The sequence below is a fragment of the Triticum dicoccoides genome, chromosome 1B, assembly GCF_002162155.2.
Source record: "Triticum dicoccoides isolate Atlit2015 ecotype Zavitan chromosome 1B, WEW_v2.0, whole genome shotgun sequence".
Classification (NCBI taxonomy): domain Eukaryota; kingdom Viridiplantae; phylum Streptophyta; class Magnoliopsida; order Poales; family Poaceae; genus Triticum; species Triticum dicoccoides.
In genome coordinates, this window is record NC_041381.1 from 588,072,799 (window position 1) to 588,088,923 (window position 16,125).

A 16,125-nucleotide genomic window follows, 5' to 3' on the forward strand; every position below is an offset into this window, starting at 1 on the left:
ACCTACCTGGGGAGTTCCCAACCCACTAGACATGCCTAGGCCGCACATAACACATGGCAACGCCACGGTCACGTGGTGACCACGCGGCGGGCATGCGAGCTTACGCGCTCTAGAGTTGGGGCCCTCGGCCACCGTCCAAACCTCGATGTCTCGCCATCAAACCATGTATTTCTGATTAAATAGATACTTATTTACCTAGAAATAATTTTTGGAAAAAATAAAGAGCAAACTATGAGGCAGCTGCAGTTCAAATTTGACCCGCTTCCAACTGAATCAACGGGAATTTGTCTTTTTCACCAGAGGTGGATCAAATTTTTTGACACCCAACCATTTTGTCAATTGTGCATTAATATGGCCTAGTATTTTATAAAATTGATTAGGTCCAATTTTGCAACAAATATATGGTAGGTCCTTCACAAAAAAAACTCATTTCAGGCACTCAGAAAATGGAAAATGGTTTTTTCGTCCAAAGAAAATGAAAACTTCCTTAGGAAACATTGTTTGACATTCCAATATGCACCCTTGTGCACAATATGAGATCATTTGAACAAACTATGCCATGAATGTGGCCATAAGATTGATCATTTGGCTTGAAAGCCATGAATCTTCACACTTGATAGCTCATTTCTGAGAACACTTTTTTAAAATAATTACCGTATTACAAGTTTATTATTTTTCCTGGAAACTTGGTCGCATATAATGACACAATGCGAAGGTTTTCCAATTTTTTCATTTTTTTTGAATTTTTTATGCCCGTTTCAAGATGCGGTCAAAACGGCGGGCTTGACCGTTCCTAGCTAGTGGTTGAATCTTGGAAAACTTTTGATGTTTCTCTAATTAAATAGATACTTATGTACCTAGAAATGATTTTTGGAAAAAATAAATAGCAAACTATGAGGCAGCTGCAGTTCAAATTTGACCCGCTTCCAACTGAATGGGCGGGAATTTGTCTTTTTCACCAGAGGTGGATCAAAATTTTTGGCACCCAACCATTTTGTCAATTGTGCATTAAATATGGTCTAGTATTTTATAAAAATGGTTTGGTACAATTTTGCAACAAATATATGGTGGATCCTTCACAAAAAAACCTCATTTCGGGCACTCGAAAAATGGAAAATGAATTTTCCATGCAAAGAAAATGAAAACTCCCTTTGGCAACATTGTTTGGAATTCCAAGATGCACCCTTGTGCACTATATGAGATCATTTGAACAAACTATGCCATGAATGTGACCATAAGATTGATCATTTGGCTTGGAAGCCATTGATCTCCACACGTGATAGCTCGTTTCTGAGAACACTTTTTTGAAATAATCGCCGTATTACAAGTTTGTTATTTTTTCTGGGAACTTGGCCACATATAATGACACAATGCGAAGGTTTCCCAATTTTTTGATTTTTTTTGAATTTTTTATGCCCGTTTCCAAATGTAGTCAAAACGGCGGGTATGACCGTTCCTAGCTAGTGGTTGAATCTTGGAATTTTTTTGGTGTTTCTCTGATTAAATAGATATTTCTGTACCTAGAAATGATTATTGGAAAAAATAAATAGCAAACTACAAGGCAGCTACAGTTCAAATTTGACCCGCTTCCAACTGAATTGGCGGAAATTTGTCATTTTTACGAGAGGTGGATCAAAACTTTTTACACCCAGCCATTTGGTCAATTGTGCATTAAATATGGCCTAGTATTTTATAAAAATGATTTGTTCCAATTTTGCAACAATTATTTGGTAGGTTCTTCACAAAAAAAAACCATTTTTGCCACAAGAAAAATGATTAAAAATATATAGAAAGATAAAAAAATGCATGGAAATCGGTGATCATCCATAAAATGGGGTCTAACTTGAGTGAAAATTTTGGTTGTGGCATTTTGCAAATATTTTGATAGTTGCTTCACAAAATTCCCCTAGTTTTAGTACTAACAAACTATTTTAAATCACAAAATTTCTGAACCAATCAGGGCTCTTCTCACGGATCACCCCACTATAGTCGATCTGAACCGTCCGCATCCGAAGGATCCAACGTCTATCATTTACCTCTCAGGTCATATCCCCCTCTCCCCCTCTCCCGCCGCCGCCTGTCTCTCCCCCTCTCCCCGATCCAGATCTCTCCGTCGCCGCCCAAACCCAATCCCCAACCCAATCTCCTGAGTGCGGTGCCGCGCCCCTGCTTTGTCCCTCTACATCGCCCGCATCACCCGCCACCATGGCCTCCTGCATCGCCGGATCAGGGTGCCACCACCGTGCGGGCCCCGACCCCGCACCCCACGGCGGCCGGAGACGATGGCGGGGAAGGGCTCGGTCCCCTGACGAATCCTCCTCCCTCCATGCCCGCACGTCTCGACCCCATCGACCCAACACCCAGGCCCAGCACGCGCTGCCGCCATGGACTCCACCGCGGGGACGGATCTGGGGAAGATCCTGAGCGTGGTCTACCAGGCCGAGGACGGGGAGCACAACCACCGCCTCCTCGCGCTGCTCGCCACCTCCCTCACCGTGCTCGATGCCATGCAAGGTCCGCCTCTCTCTCCTCCTCCTAGTCTCTCTCTGTTGCTTGGTTTGATTTTGCTGATGCGGTTTCGTTCCTCCCCTCCCTAATGCATGCGCGCAGGTGCACAACCAAGTAGGTGCACAGCCAAGTAGGAGGGGTCCAGATCCCGGCCTCACCAAGATCAATCGTCGCTAGAACTCGGGGGGACAAGACGGACGTGCCTCTACTGGTCCCCGAGCTCCCTCCTCTCGATTCTTCCTTGTGCTACTCAGGGCCGCTCAGTCCGACTCTGCGGACGTAGGTGAGCCACTACCTTCCCCTCCTTTGTTTTCTCCAGTGCTCTTTCTGTCCATGTCTGGCCATCGAGCCCTGTTCTTTGTGTTATGTCAAGCTTCTGTTCGACAGAATGCCTGCAAGCTGCTGCTAATCACTTGCACTTGCTAGCTGCTGCTAGTGGTCTCATGTTCCTGAAAACTAACAAGAGTGGTCTTACTGAAAACTGACAATCTCAAGTCCAAATTTGATTGGGTGCTCTACCAGCCATTGTTCCTCTTTCTGGTCTAGTACGGACACTACAAACCTGCTATTTCTTCAGTACTACTGACGTAATAGCAGCTCTCCCTTGAAAAAATGTTCAGAGCAGAAGCATTCCTGGAGCGAAAACTTGAATAGCTTTTCATGTCTGGATCAGTAAGCATAATCATGGGCTTATATTCGTGTGTAGCTTGATCAGTTATCAAATTGTGTACATTCTCACATGTGAAGCATGTACCATTTGCTAGTACTATGTAGTTGCTAGCGATGGCTAGCCTGTGTCTGGTCTTTTTGACTGGATCACATCAATATGCTCCGGTCCAATGCGCCCAGCTATAGCCTCATTTTTAAATACATTATTTTTATTTTCCAGCATTTGTTTTTTAGCTACTGCGGCATTTCTTGAAATGATTTTTATTCTAAGAATTTTTGTCATACTCAATAAGCTAGTTTCTGAATCAAATTTGTTAATGAAATGTTTTTGTAGCATGCTATAGTTAATTAGTTGGCAAGTCTCATGTCCATTCACCTGATTCCGTCGCCTGATTCCAGACGCCTCCTCTGTTTTTTGCAGGTCTGGCAGCATCGCCGCGTCGACGAAGAAGGTGGTGACCGCGGCGGCGAGCGGCGCGAGTTGGTGGCTGCGGGACTCGACGGCACGGCTCATATATGTGCTTTCAACTAATCCAGCTTTTGGTCTAGCTGGGCATTACTTTCATTTAATTAGCTTTGGGCTCATATATGTGCTCTCTATGATATTGATGGTTCCCTAGCTAATAATATGATGATTTAATCCCCTAAGTATTGATGCATCCCATATCACCATGGCTGTTGTTTGCTGTCAAGATTTGCTTAGCCTGAATACATGGTTATGTTTTTGTGTACTGCTATCCTATTGTCTTTGTTGGATGGACATCATCCCAGTACAAGTACTTGCTAGGTTTTACCTGTTCATGCAAATCTTGTTGTGTGTTGCAAGTCGTTTTAGTACTACCTAATTAAGTCATCTACTGTCATGTGCCTGTGCAATGTTTCCTCCTTATATCACCTTTAATCCAAGGCAAAATCTGGACCAACGAGTACCTATTGCACTAATGGGTGATTAGTACGCTGACAGAGATATTTGGAAATAGGAATTCTAAAGCGCATACTATTCAGAGCAGAACGGTAATTTCCTTAATGAAGTAGGTGACTGTAATTTGTATAATAACCACACAGGCTACTTTAATTAATGTTTCCACTTTTCTTTGATGAAATGGTTTAGTTTTGATTAATAACTCATTGGATTTTAAATATGGTAGTAAGAAGTTGCAACAGCGCTATGTGGCGTTTGCACAAATTCCTTGATTTTCTAGCATAGCAGGTGCTGGGACTTGTCAAACAAGAGCTTAATTTCCATAGAAGTATACTCAGTTATATGAGATACTTGGTTGGCATAGTAAACCAAACCATGTTACTGATAATTTTTTTGTTCTTTCTCAGGACTGCTCCCGTGTGGTGGCCTCCTTGAGACTTGGCACTTAGCAGCATAATCTAATTAATTATACTGATTTTTTTGTTCTTCCAGAATCTTGGCACTTTGCTTGTCTATGGATCATCTTCCACTTGAGAGCTGGCAGGAGGTCATTATTCTGTTGCTGCCTCATCACTTACCTCCAGTTCTAAATTTGTGTGATAAATGCTTTTGAATTCCAATGACAAGTGCTACTGAAAATTTTCTGTTCTTGTTCCTTTAATACGCATGTTCATGAATAATAGCTTCAGTTATTTGTTCTTCTGAAAACTTCAGTATGCAAGTACCTATTCCTGGTACAGCAAGTATCAGTTCTTGAGCATTTGCACAGTTTTCATTATTTGTTCTTCTAAAAATTTGCTCTAGTGTGAATCATAGTAGTATGCACTAGCAGCAATCTGTCAATGTTTGATTCAAGCTTACTCTCATTATAATGTATTGTGTAGTTGTTGTTTCAAACTATTTTGCTACAAGTACCATAATTTGCATTGAAGATATTGTATTCTGTTGTTGTATCATTGTTTAATAAAACCATAGCATGATGCTCACATGAGATATCCACATGTTTCTGTGCTGTTTCTTTCCAGCATGATGCTCTTGTTATAATGTATTCTGTTGCTGTTTTGCTACAAGCTGTGTGTTGATTTGATAACAGGAGTTTCCTTGTCCTGGTCCTATACTGCATTTTGACTCCTATTTTTCTGTGTGCGTGTGTTTAATTGATGTTGTTTCAACTTTGAACTGCTTCTGCATATGGCCTATACTGCAATTGAGATTTAAATTTGTGGTTGTTCCTCTTTTACAGATGCTCAAGTGTGAAGTGTGAAGCAAGTGTGAAGCCGTGAAGTGTGAAGCCGTCAAGTTCTACTTAGTGAAGAGTAGCATATTGTTAGCATATATGTGTTGTAAAGATTGTAATAGATTTATTTAGTGGTATATTTGATGAAATTTATGTGTTCTTTTTTATTATGTATGTGATCTGAAAACTTGTGAAATGGAAACTTGACCAATGGGTCCACTTATGAAAATAATCTGTCAAATTTGTACATTTCTGATATGTGGGACCAATTTGAGAGATGATCATGACAAGTGGGACCCATCTGACTAGTGGGACCGACTTGAATATATAATGGCTGAAAATAGAAAAGCAATAAATAATAAAAGGCCACGGGCCAACAATAAAGAAGGCTACAACGTTGGGCTTGGCCCATGAAGCCGACCAGAATTAACAAGGAAAAAAATCCTAAAAGGCTGAATTAATGGGCTCGGCCCATGTAGAAAACCGAATTGGACCGGCCTGAATCTTGTGCCACATCAGCTTGCCACGCTGGATGCCTACGTGGCCTGGGGAGGTTGCTAGTGACCAAAATGCCACAGTAGACATATTTTGGTTATAAACGTCTACGACTTTCTCACAGAGAAGGTCGCTATAGTCAGTTTATGACTGCCAGCTTTTGACCTTCTGTTTTTGGTCACAAAAAGGTCATAAATGGAAATTTGTGACCTTTCAGTGACCAATAGTCAAGGTCACAAGTTGACATATTTCTTGTAGTGGACTGGAATGCCCAGAGATGGGGAAGACGCGACAGTGGAGTCACAGACGGAGAGGAGTGGGAAACTTGACTGGTTTGGGTGTGGGTGGGCCTACACTCGGCAGAGAATAACAGGAGGTGCGGAGTGGAGGGATGGCCTGGCTGTCGGCAGGGTAGCGTTTTGCTGCGAGGCACGCAAAACAACACCGCTGGACGCTGGAGGCTGGAGCAGACGGTCCTGGCAGCGCTGGGGTAAGAAGATGAGAGATTGAAGAAGAATGCCGGCCGTTGGATGTAAATCCAACACCTTGCTTAGGCTTCGACCTACTGGCCCACATGTCAGCCAGTCCATTTGTTTTTTTAGTCCATTTGGCGGGCTGGGTGAAACAATGATGTATCATCTATGTAACCCGTTTATATATATGGTAGAATTTAAAGCCCATTTGCATTTTCTCGAAATCCGCGGACTTGCTGGGCTGAGTGAAAATATCATGTTGGGCTGGACGGAGAAATGTTATAAAACATAAACACATGATTGCACGTCTATTACTGCATTGGTCAGTAAAATCTTTGCAAGTTTATTTATGCAATCACTAGGAGTTTATATATATATTCTGATCACGGGATCAGAATAATATTCTGATAACAACATGAACTTCCTGAGTAACGCGCCTGACCTTCCCCAACTACTGGGTTGAACTTCAACTAAAAAGTGTCCAAATGGGGCTTGCGATATACCGTTGGAAAGCCATGGACACCAATATCATGATCCAAGTTAAATTTCTGGCAAAATGTAAGCGGTTTAAGAGCAGTTTTGAAAACCGTTTTTTCTTCATACAAAAAACGTGAATCGTATTTTCGATCGCATTTCTAAACCGTTTATCGGAATGAGGTAAATAATACACCGTTGGAAAGCTGCTACAAAACTACTCCTTCGACTTGTTGAAAGTTTTCTCTATTTCCCTATGGATAAAGAGTAATTTTGAAAATCGCAAAATTTCACAAACCGAACAGCCGAGTTCGTATTTTCAATGTAATTTCTAAACGGCTAATCCATTTGAGGAAAATGATATGTAATTGGAAAGCTTGTTAAAATGTTCTACTTTTTCATGTTAAAAGTTTTTTCTAATTTGGAACCGTTTAAAAGTAATTCAGAAAACTGTACAAGTTCCACCGAGTTCGTATTCTCGAGCGAATTTTTTAACCGTATGTCCGAATGCAACAAATGATTCGGCGTTGGAAATCTTGAGCAAATGCAAAACTTTTTCGTATATATTGTTTCTCCTAATTCCTTATATCTTTAAGTCAAATTGGAAAATGGCTAAAGACGTATTTTTGACATAATTTCTACATACTTTATCGAAATGGGGCAAATAATATACCGCTGAAAAGCTATGGAAAATGCGAAACTTTTTCATGTTGATGTTTTTCTCTAATTCGTAGCCGTTTTCAAGTAATTGCGAAAATGACGAGATCATTCGTTCTGCCTTTATCGCGAAACTGGTTCTTCGAAAATGCACCGCGTGAAGAAGCTGAACTTCTCGGCACGTGTACTTGAACTTCACTCTGTTTTTCACGTACGTTTTTTGCTTGTATATCTCTATCCACTGCTCCAAGCTCTCCATCCACTCACCGGAATTGAGCAAGTGATATACCGATGGAAAGCTGTTGTAAACACACAAGTTTCCCGTGTTGATCATTTTTTCATACTCGCAACGATTTTAAAAGTTTTTCATCTAAAATTCATTCAGCGTAGTAGTTGAACTTCATGTTGTTTTCACGTTGAACTTCTATGACATATTTTTGTTTGTACACGCGCCTGAACTTCCCTCTGTATGAACCCGACCTTCGGGCTATCTTTGCAACCGTGGCTTCCCCACCGAATTATTCTGATTAGTAGTGTTCTATATGATGTTAGTGTAATCTAGAAACGTTTTTTTAGCAACTAAATACTGGTTTTAAATAGAAATCTCGCTCGCTGGCGGATTTTGCTCTCGGGTCGTGATGAAATTGCGTTTTTTGCAATTTTACTGCCTGACTTGTTCGACCTGAACTTCCCCTAGTGCTAGGTTGAACTTCCATCAACATTGCCCAAATGGGGTTTGCAATATACCGTTGGAAAGCTATGGACACCAGTATCATGACCTAACTTGAAATTTTGGGAAAATGTAAGTGGTTTAAGAGCAGTTTTGAAAACCGTTTTTTCTTCACACAAAAAACGTGAATCGTATTTTCGATCACATTTCTAAACATTTTACGGAATGAGGCAAATAATATGGCGTTGGAAAGCTGCGGTAAAACCGCTCCTTCCACATGCTGAATGTTTTTTCTAATTCCCTATGGTTAAAGAGTAATGTGGAAAATCGTAAAATTTCACAAACCGAACAAACGAGTTCGTATTTTCGATGCCATTTCTAAATGCCTAATCCAATTGAGACAACTGATATGGCGTTGGAAAGCTTATGAAAATGCACTTTTTTCTCATGTTGAAAGTTTTTTCTAATTTTGAGTGGTTTAAGAGTAATTAATAAAACGGTACAAGTTCTACCCAGTTTGTAGTTTCCATCTATTTTTTAATCATACATCCGAATGTAGCAACTGATATGGCGTTGGAAAGCCTGAACAAATACAAAACTTTTTGGTATATATTGTTTCTCCAAATTCATTACAGTTTTATGTTGATTTTGGAAATGGATAAAAACATATTTTCGCCGTAATTTCTACAAACTTCATCGAAACGGGGCAAATAATATACTGTTGAAAAGCTAATAAAAATGTGAAAGTTTTTCATGTTGATGGTTTCTCTGAATCCCAGTCATTTTCAAGTAATTTCAGAAACGGCGAGATCACTCGTTCTGCCTTTATCGCGAAACAGATTCGTCAAAAATGCATCGCGTGAAGTACTTGAACTTCTGTGGCAGTTCTGCTTGAACTTCACTCTGTTTTTCACGTGCTTTTTTTTGCTCGTAGCTCTTCATTCACTCACCAGAAATAAGCAAGTGATATACCGATGGAAAGCTGCTATAAACACGCAACTTTTCCGTGTTGATCATTTTTTCATACTCTTGACGGTTTTAAAAGTTTTTCTTGTGAAATTCATTTAGCGTAGTAGTTGAACTTCCTGCTGTATTCACGTTGGACTTCTGTGACATAATTTTGTTTGTAATTTTGCCATCCATTTTCATCAGTGTTACACAAATGATATTCTTTTTGTACAAACCTCTCTCTTAGTATTTTTTTAACTTTCTCCGACCGAGGACTTGAACTTACACAAATGATATTCCTGCCGTTTTAAAGTAAATTAGAAAACAACGAGATCATGATTTCTGCATTCCTCGTGAATGGAAATGCATTGCGTGAAGTTGATGAACTTCTCGGGCATGTCTGTTTGAACTTCACTCTAATTTTTGACGTGCTGTTTTTTGATGTGTTGTTTTTTGCACTACGTGAAGTAGTCGAACTTCTCGGGCATGTCTGTTTTGAATTTCACTCTGTTTCACTTTATTATATTTTTCTTATATGAAATACACACCATGTAGTACGTGGACTTCTGGTTGTTATCACTTTGAACTTCTCTCTGGTTTAAGAGAATTATTTTAAAACACAAAAAAAGCATTTCTAATGTATTTTTGGACATCTAAATAAACGACGAAGCTCTCTCACAAGAATTTTTCAAACTTTTCCTCGCAGAGCACTTGGACTTCTAGCAACCATTTTTTCGTTTATGAATTGTTTTTAAAAGTGCAAAATATCATGTTGTGTTTTTTATTTTTGAATAGGTAAATCCTAGTTTTTAATAAACTCTGAACTTCTCTGTTATTTCAATATGAACTTCACCTTTTTATATTTTGTGTAAAGAATTGTATTTGAATTTTATATGGAAAAAATCGAACATGGAAATACAAGGTGAACCTCTCTCGCAAGAATTTTTGAACTTCTCCGGACATAGCACTTGAACTTGTTTCAACAACCTTTTAAGCTTTTATTTTTCCTATACTTTTATTCTCACCTGAAATGCATTCCTTGTAGTACTTGAACCTCTCGTTGTTTTCACTATGAACTTCTGTCGCATTTTTGTGTATACATCGAATTACACGCAATTGAAAGTCGGACGCCATTTCTTGCCATTTTAAAACGTGTAATTGGAGGTCGGACATCACGCAATATTAATTATGAACAACATACACTAATTTGTTTTAACCGCTTTTCGAAATAGAGTGTGTGATATACCCTTTGGAATAGAGCATAGGATATACCGTTTGGAAAGTTTTTTAATACATTATGAAACTCTCTCACACAAATTCCTGAACTTTCCCGGGCCGAGCACTTGAACTTCTAGCAACAAAAAATTTACCTTTTTATTTTATTTTTCTCATACGAAAGTAACAAAACACAGACCATGCAATACGTGAACTTTCGGTTGTTATCACTTTGAACTTCTCTCTGGTTTGAGTAAATTATTTTAAAACACCAAAAATAACATATTTTATTTGTGTTTTTGGACATCTAAATATACGGTGTACCTCTTTCAGAAGAATTTTTGAACTTTCCAGTGCCGAGCACTTGAACTTCTAGCAACAAAACTTTTAGCCTTGACTTTTTCATTCTTTTTTTCATATAAAATGCACACCGTGTAGTATGTGAACTTCTGGCAGTTATCAACCTAAACTTCTTCCGGTTACGTGAAAATATCTGAGTTTTTTATAGGCATTGAACCACTATACCTTTTTTATTCGAACTTCATTGTGTATTTTTTAGAAATGTAATAAACGTTGTACAACTTCTTGGTAATTTCAGACTGAACTTCTTTGTTTACTCGTTAGTAACGGGAAAAATTCAAGTTTTTGTAATAAATATTGAACCGCTCCATTTTTCGAAATTGATCTTCTTGGTTGATTATTTAGTAACGAGGAAAATGAAAGTTTTTATTTATATCGAACTTCTCTATTTTTGTAATTTGTACTTCTTGATTATTTCTTTTAGTAACGAAATATCCTAGTTTTGTAATAAATATTGGACCATCGGTTATTTATATTTGAACTTCTAGATTTTTTTTAATTTTGGAAATGATGAAAGTCATTTTCTATGGTTTTTGAACTTCTTTATTTTAAGAATTTGAATTTCTTGTTTTTTTGTTTTTAGAAATGGTGAAATATCCTCTTGTGCGTGCTCTTTTATTTTTGAACTGCTATGTTATTTTAGTTTGCCCTTCTGGGTTTTTTATAGTTGATGATATGTTTTTTGTTACAAATAAGAAGGACTTTGTTATTTTAATTCGAACTTGTTGAGAATTTTTTTCTACAGCCATAACATTTTCTTTGAACTCTCCAACTTATTAAATTTTAACTTCGATAGTTAATATTTTCTAGGTGACGTTTATTTTCTTCTTTGGTATCTAATCATCAAACCACTCCGTTTTTTTAATTTGAACTTCCTGGTATATTCTTTAATAACTGGTGAAATTCGAGTTTTGTAATAATCATCGAACCGCTCTGTTATTTAAATTTTAACTACTAGCTTTTTAAAAAATTGGGCAATTTTTGTTTTTATTTACCTTTTTGAACTACTTTGTAATTATTTTTCTTCTAACATTGGGTCTAGTGCCCCATGTTAAATAATTATGTGTACATTTTTTTGGCGACACATGAATGGAGAAAAGATTCTAACAAGATACATTAACTTGCTTCAGTTTTTTGAACTTTCATTTTTATTTAAATTTCAACTTTTTTGAAAATTTCCAGATGGATGTAATGGGGTTCCAGAGAGACATCAGTGGAGCACTAGTTCTCTGAGAAAAGGAAATAAAGGAAAACAAAAAGTCCTTCTACCGTAGATGTCCCAACTTAGTACATGCCCCACCATGTCTTGAACTAGTAGTCTCAATTAAAAAATACAACTAGAACTCAGCCACCTAGCATTCTGCCTGCATCTCGCACACACTTTCAGTGCTTGTCTGTTCTTTATTTATGGAACTATGCATATGCAGCAGAACTGCTGTTGAAATACTATTGATTGCAGAGTTCTCCTAGTTTTTGCATCTGACCTTCCAATCATTCTGCGATGGTGGCTCATGCATAGTAGGCCACCAAGTCCCCATACAGAAGCAATCATCAACATTTGTACATTTTGATCTGAATTTGGAGCGAGAAGAACAACTCTCATGGACAACAGTGAGCAAAAGGAAATCCTTTGTTGCGGCTGCTTGGATCTCGCGTTCCTCAACCTGCCACAGTCTGTTCCAATAGGACTTATAACACTTTCAACTTCCTGAAGGGACTAACATTGTACGAAATTACTGATTTTAGAGGTCTAATCACCGCTGAGCAGGATTTTACATCCACTCAGAGTTCTTTTCATGTGAACAACCCATACTCCTTTCAGAAAGAATACTTTTGCCTCATCGCCTGCATTCTAAACAACAGATGCAGGTAAGCATGCATGACCGCACACATCACACACGCCCTTGTTCCACGCGAGCGACGGACAACCTGCAGTATAAGATGAGGTTGGACTGCGTGACGGTCGTAGTTGGACGGTGCAGGAGCCACATGGGCGCAGGAAGTTGCACCAGCCAACGACCAAGAGGACAGGCGTCATGCAGGATTGGTGCACCAACGGGGTTTGGGGCCATCAGGACGCCGGCGGCTGAGGTGCTGAACGTCTTGGTGCTGCATCATTGAATGGCCATATTTGGTAGCGGCAAACGGCCTCAGCGCTGTTGTGGTGGAGAGTAGAGAGAAACCAGACAGAGGTGGATAAATTGAGCAATGATAAGGGTCCTGGTCGACAAAGGAGCAACAGGGGTTGTGGTGGCGAGGTCTATGGCTGGGTCCCCGGTGTTGGCGGACGGAGGGCAGGGCACGTCGGTGGTCGGCGCTCTTGACGGGAAGCAGCGCACATGGTCGGGAGGTAGTGGGGGGTTGGGCCAGCAGCACGATGCGAGGACATCGGAGGTTGTTGGGCACAAGGAAGAAGGAAGGGGGCGGTGGAGTCACAATGAAGGAGGAAGCACCGACAGTGAGGGAGGAGACACGCCAGCAATGGGGAGGAAGCGCACCGGTAGTGGGGAAGGAGGCGCGCCGGCAACGAGGAAGGAGGCGCGCCAGCAGTGGAGGAGGTTGCAAGCAGCGGGGGTTCTGGGGAGGGCGGCGCGCGGCGGATCCGACACGAGGTTTGGGGAAGGCCTCTAGCGGCGGGGGGTTCGGGAAGACCTCCTCCTGGGGCGGTGGTCGGAAAGAGGCGAGCGGCCTTTGCGCGTGGCTAGGGGCGGTGCCGGTTGCTGGATGCAGTGAGCGGCGGAGGGGAGGCAGTTCACCGGAGAGTGGGATGCGGGCGGCTGTGGGGGATGGGTCGTGAGGGGTCGGTGGTGGTGGAAGTTCCTGGTCGCGCGGGTGGTGGGAGGCCGAGGAGTTCGGGATCATCCCGTCGGCTCTATATAGAGGGCGCCGTGATAGTTATTCTAATCCTGGGATTAGAATAGTGCTACTATATATATATATATATATATATATATATATATATATATATATATATATAGCCGGTCTATTCTGCTAATATTAGCAGAAACTATTCTGATAACACTTCTGCAATGCACGCTCAACGCAAGTGCACGTCATTGTTTGAACTAAGTGTGGTGCAGTACTCACACGAGTGAACTTCCCGTCGCAAAAAGCTGCATGCTTTGTTTTTTTGGGTATCTTTTTTGTTCTAATTTTTTAACGGTTTGTCGGAATGAGGCGTGTAATATACCATTGAAAAGCTATGGATTAGGTGCTACTTCGACATGTTGAACACTTTTCGAGATTCCACACGGTTTAAGAGCAGTTTTGAAAATGGTGCGGCCCATGACAAGTGGCAGCGAGTGTTTTTTTGCGATTTCTTCTAAACCGCTCGTCGGAATGAAGCAAATGATACACCGTTGAAAATATATCATCGAGACGCATCTTCTTCATATGTATTATTTTCTCAAATTCGTTACGGTTTAAAAGCAGTTTTAAATTTAGTAAATCGCGGAAATGTGTTTTTTCATATTTTTTTTGCAATTTTCGGTGCTGTTTTAGCTCCAGTTTTTGAACCGTTTGTCGAAACGAGGCATATGATATGCCACTTGAAAGCTACGGACGAGGCGCAACTTTCATATGTTGAAATGTTTTTGAGATTCCTTATAGTTTTTAGTTGATTTTGAAAATGGTATGGCTGACGATTAATGGCAGCGGCCGTTTTTCACGAAATTTTCACCAATCGCTGATCAGAATGATTCAAATGGTACGTTGGAAAGATATCGACGAGACACAACTTTTTCATGTAGATCGCTTTCTCTAATTCCCTACGGTTTAAGAGTAATTTTGATTTTACCAAAACTCGGACACTCTGTTTTTTCACGGCACTAAAATCGACGAGTGAAACGCATCGGACAGGAAACCGCACCGCATCAGATGGGCAAGAGAACTGCATCGTTTCTTTTTATTCGGACGTAATTGTTTCCACACGTGGAAGTGGATCACGCTTTACACCGGTCATAAATAAACCGCAACACAATCGAGAAGTGAACCGCATTACGTTTTTCTATGTTTCCATAAATTTTTTCTGCACTTCACAATGGTAGTAAGTGAACCGCGATGCTACCGAAATTGAACTGCATTATTTTTTTTATTTTCCCTATTTCTGTGTGATTTTTACTTTGGGTCCAAGTGAACTGCAACACTCTTCAAAGTGAACGACATCACTCTTTGAAAGTAAAACACAGTACTATTTTTTAGCATTTTTAACTTGTTCAACAAACACAACGTAAACTTTTTTGCAAATATATTTTCTTTTCAAATGAACCTTCGGAGTGGACTTTTTCAAAGACCGAGGCGCACTACATTTTTCTTTTTCTTTTCTCTAGAGTTTTGGTTTCCCCCTAGTGCACTGCATATATACTGCACATATATATTTTTGGTTAGTAATGTAATACATAGTGCGAGAACGAGGCGAGTGGACTGCATTTTTTGTTTGCACGATACACATCACATCGCATTGTGGACTGCATGGTCACGACATCGGCTCCACCATCGCTGCGACGAAGCACACAGAGGTATTCAGGCCCTGCCGAGCAGCACTGCACGTCGTGCCGAACCGCTTGGCACATCCAGTCGAACTGCACAGTGGTTCCAATGAACCCAAAATGAGAAAAAAAGAATCGTGCAGAGAGGAAATGTGTGGATAGCTTCGACGGCGATGAAAACAAACAGCGGAATGGGGGTGGGGCATCGCCTGTGAACTGCATGAGGTGAGCAGGGAGACCTTCAGAGCCAGCTGAGCTACACGTCGCCCCTGCGCCACCTAGTGCTGAGGAGCGAGATGCCCATGTTGCAGGTCGGCTTTTTGTGCTTCATGGCCGTGGCCCCATCTCCACTGGCAGACGCAGGGAGATCTGGCATCCTGGGCACACGCAAGGCCACCGGCCCCCTCCAAACGCAGGATCCGCCCTTCACGGGCACATGCACGGCCGTCGCCCCATAGCAGCGCGGGATTCGTCAATCCAGCGTAGCGCCGGATGGTCAGGAGGGAAGGGAGGGTGCCGCTGGCCATCAAGCATAGCACTGGCCGGTCGAGAGGGTGGGCGCCATGGGGAAGGCTGGAGGGCGGGGGCGCCGATGGTGGATGCTGGGATCTGGTGGCTCTCGATCTCGGCAAATGCCAATCTAGCACCGGACAACTCGGAGGTTGGTGATGCAGGGCAACACTATGGAAGATGGAGGTGCCTGGATCCAGCGACCATCGAGGTGCGCCGGCGAGGGGAAATAGGAGGAGGGAGGCGGCAGGGCGGCGTGAGCCTAGGCCGGCAGCGGGTCGGGGCACTGGGAGGTTCCCTGGCTGGGAGCACTCGAGGCGGGGTGGTGGTCGGGGCTTAGTTGGTGGGTTGGGCCGCGAGCAGAGGAAGGTAAGGCGGCAGTCAGGGAGGCGTGGGGCATGATGGGGTGGGGATCCGGCGACGCGGGGTTGGAAGGGGTAGAAAGTTAGGGTGGTGGAGCCGTGTCGTGGTGGGGCTTCCCGGGGTGGGCGCGATGGAGG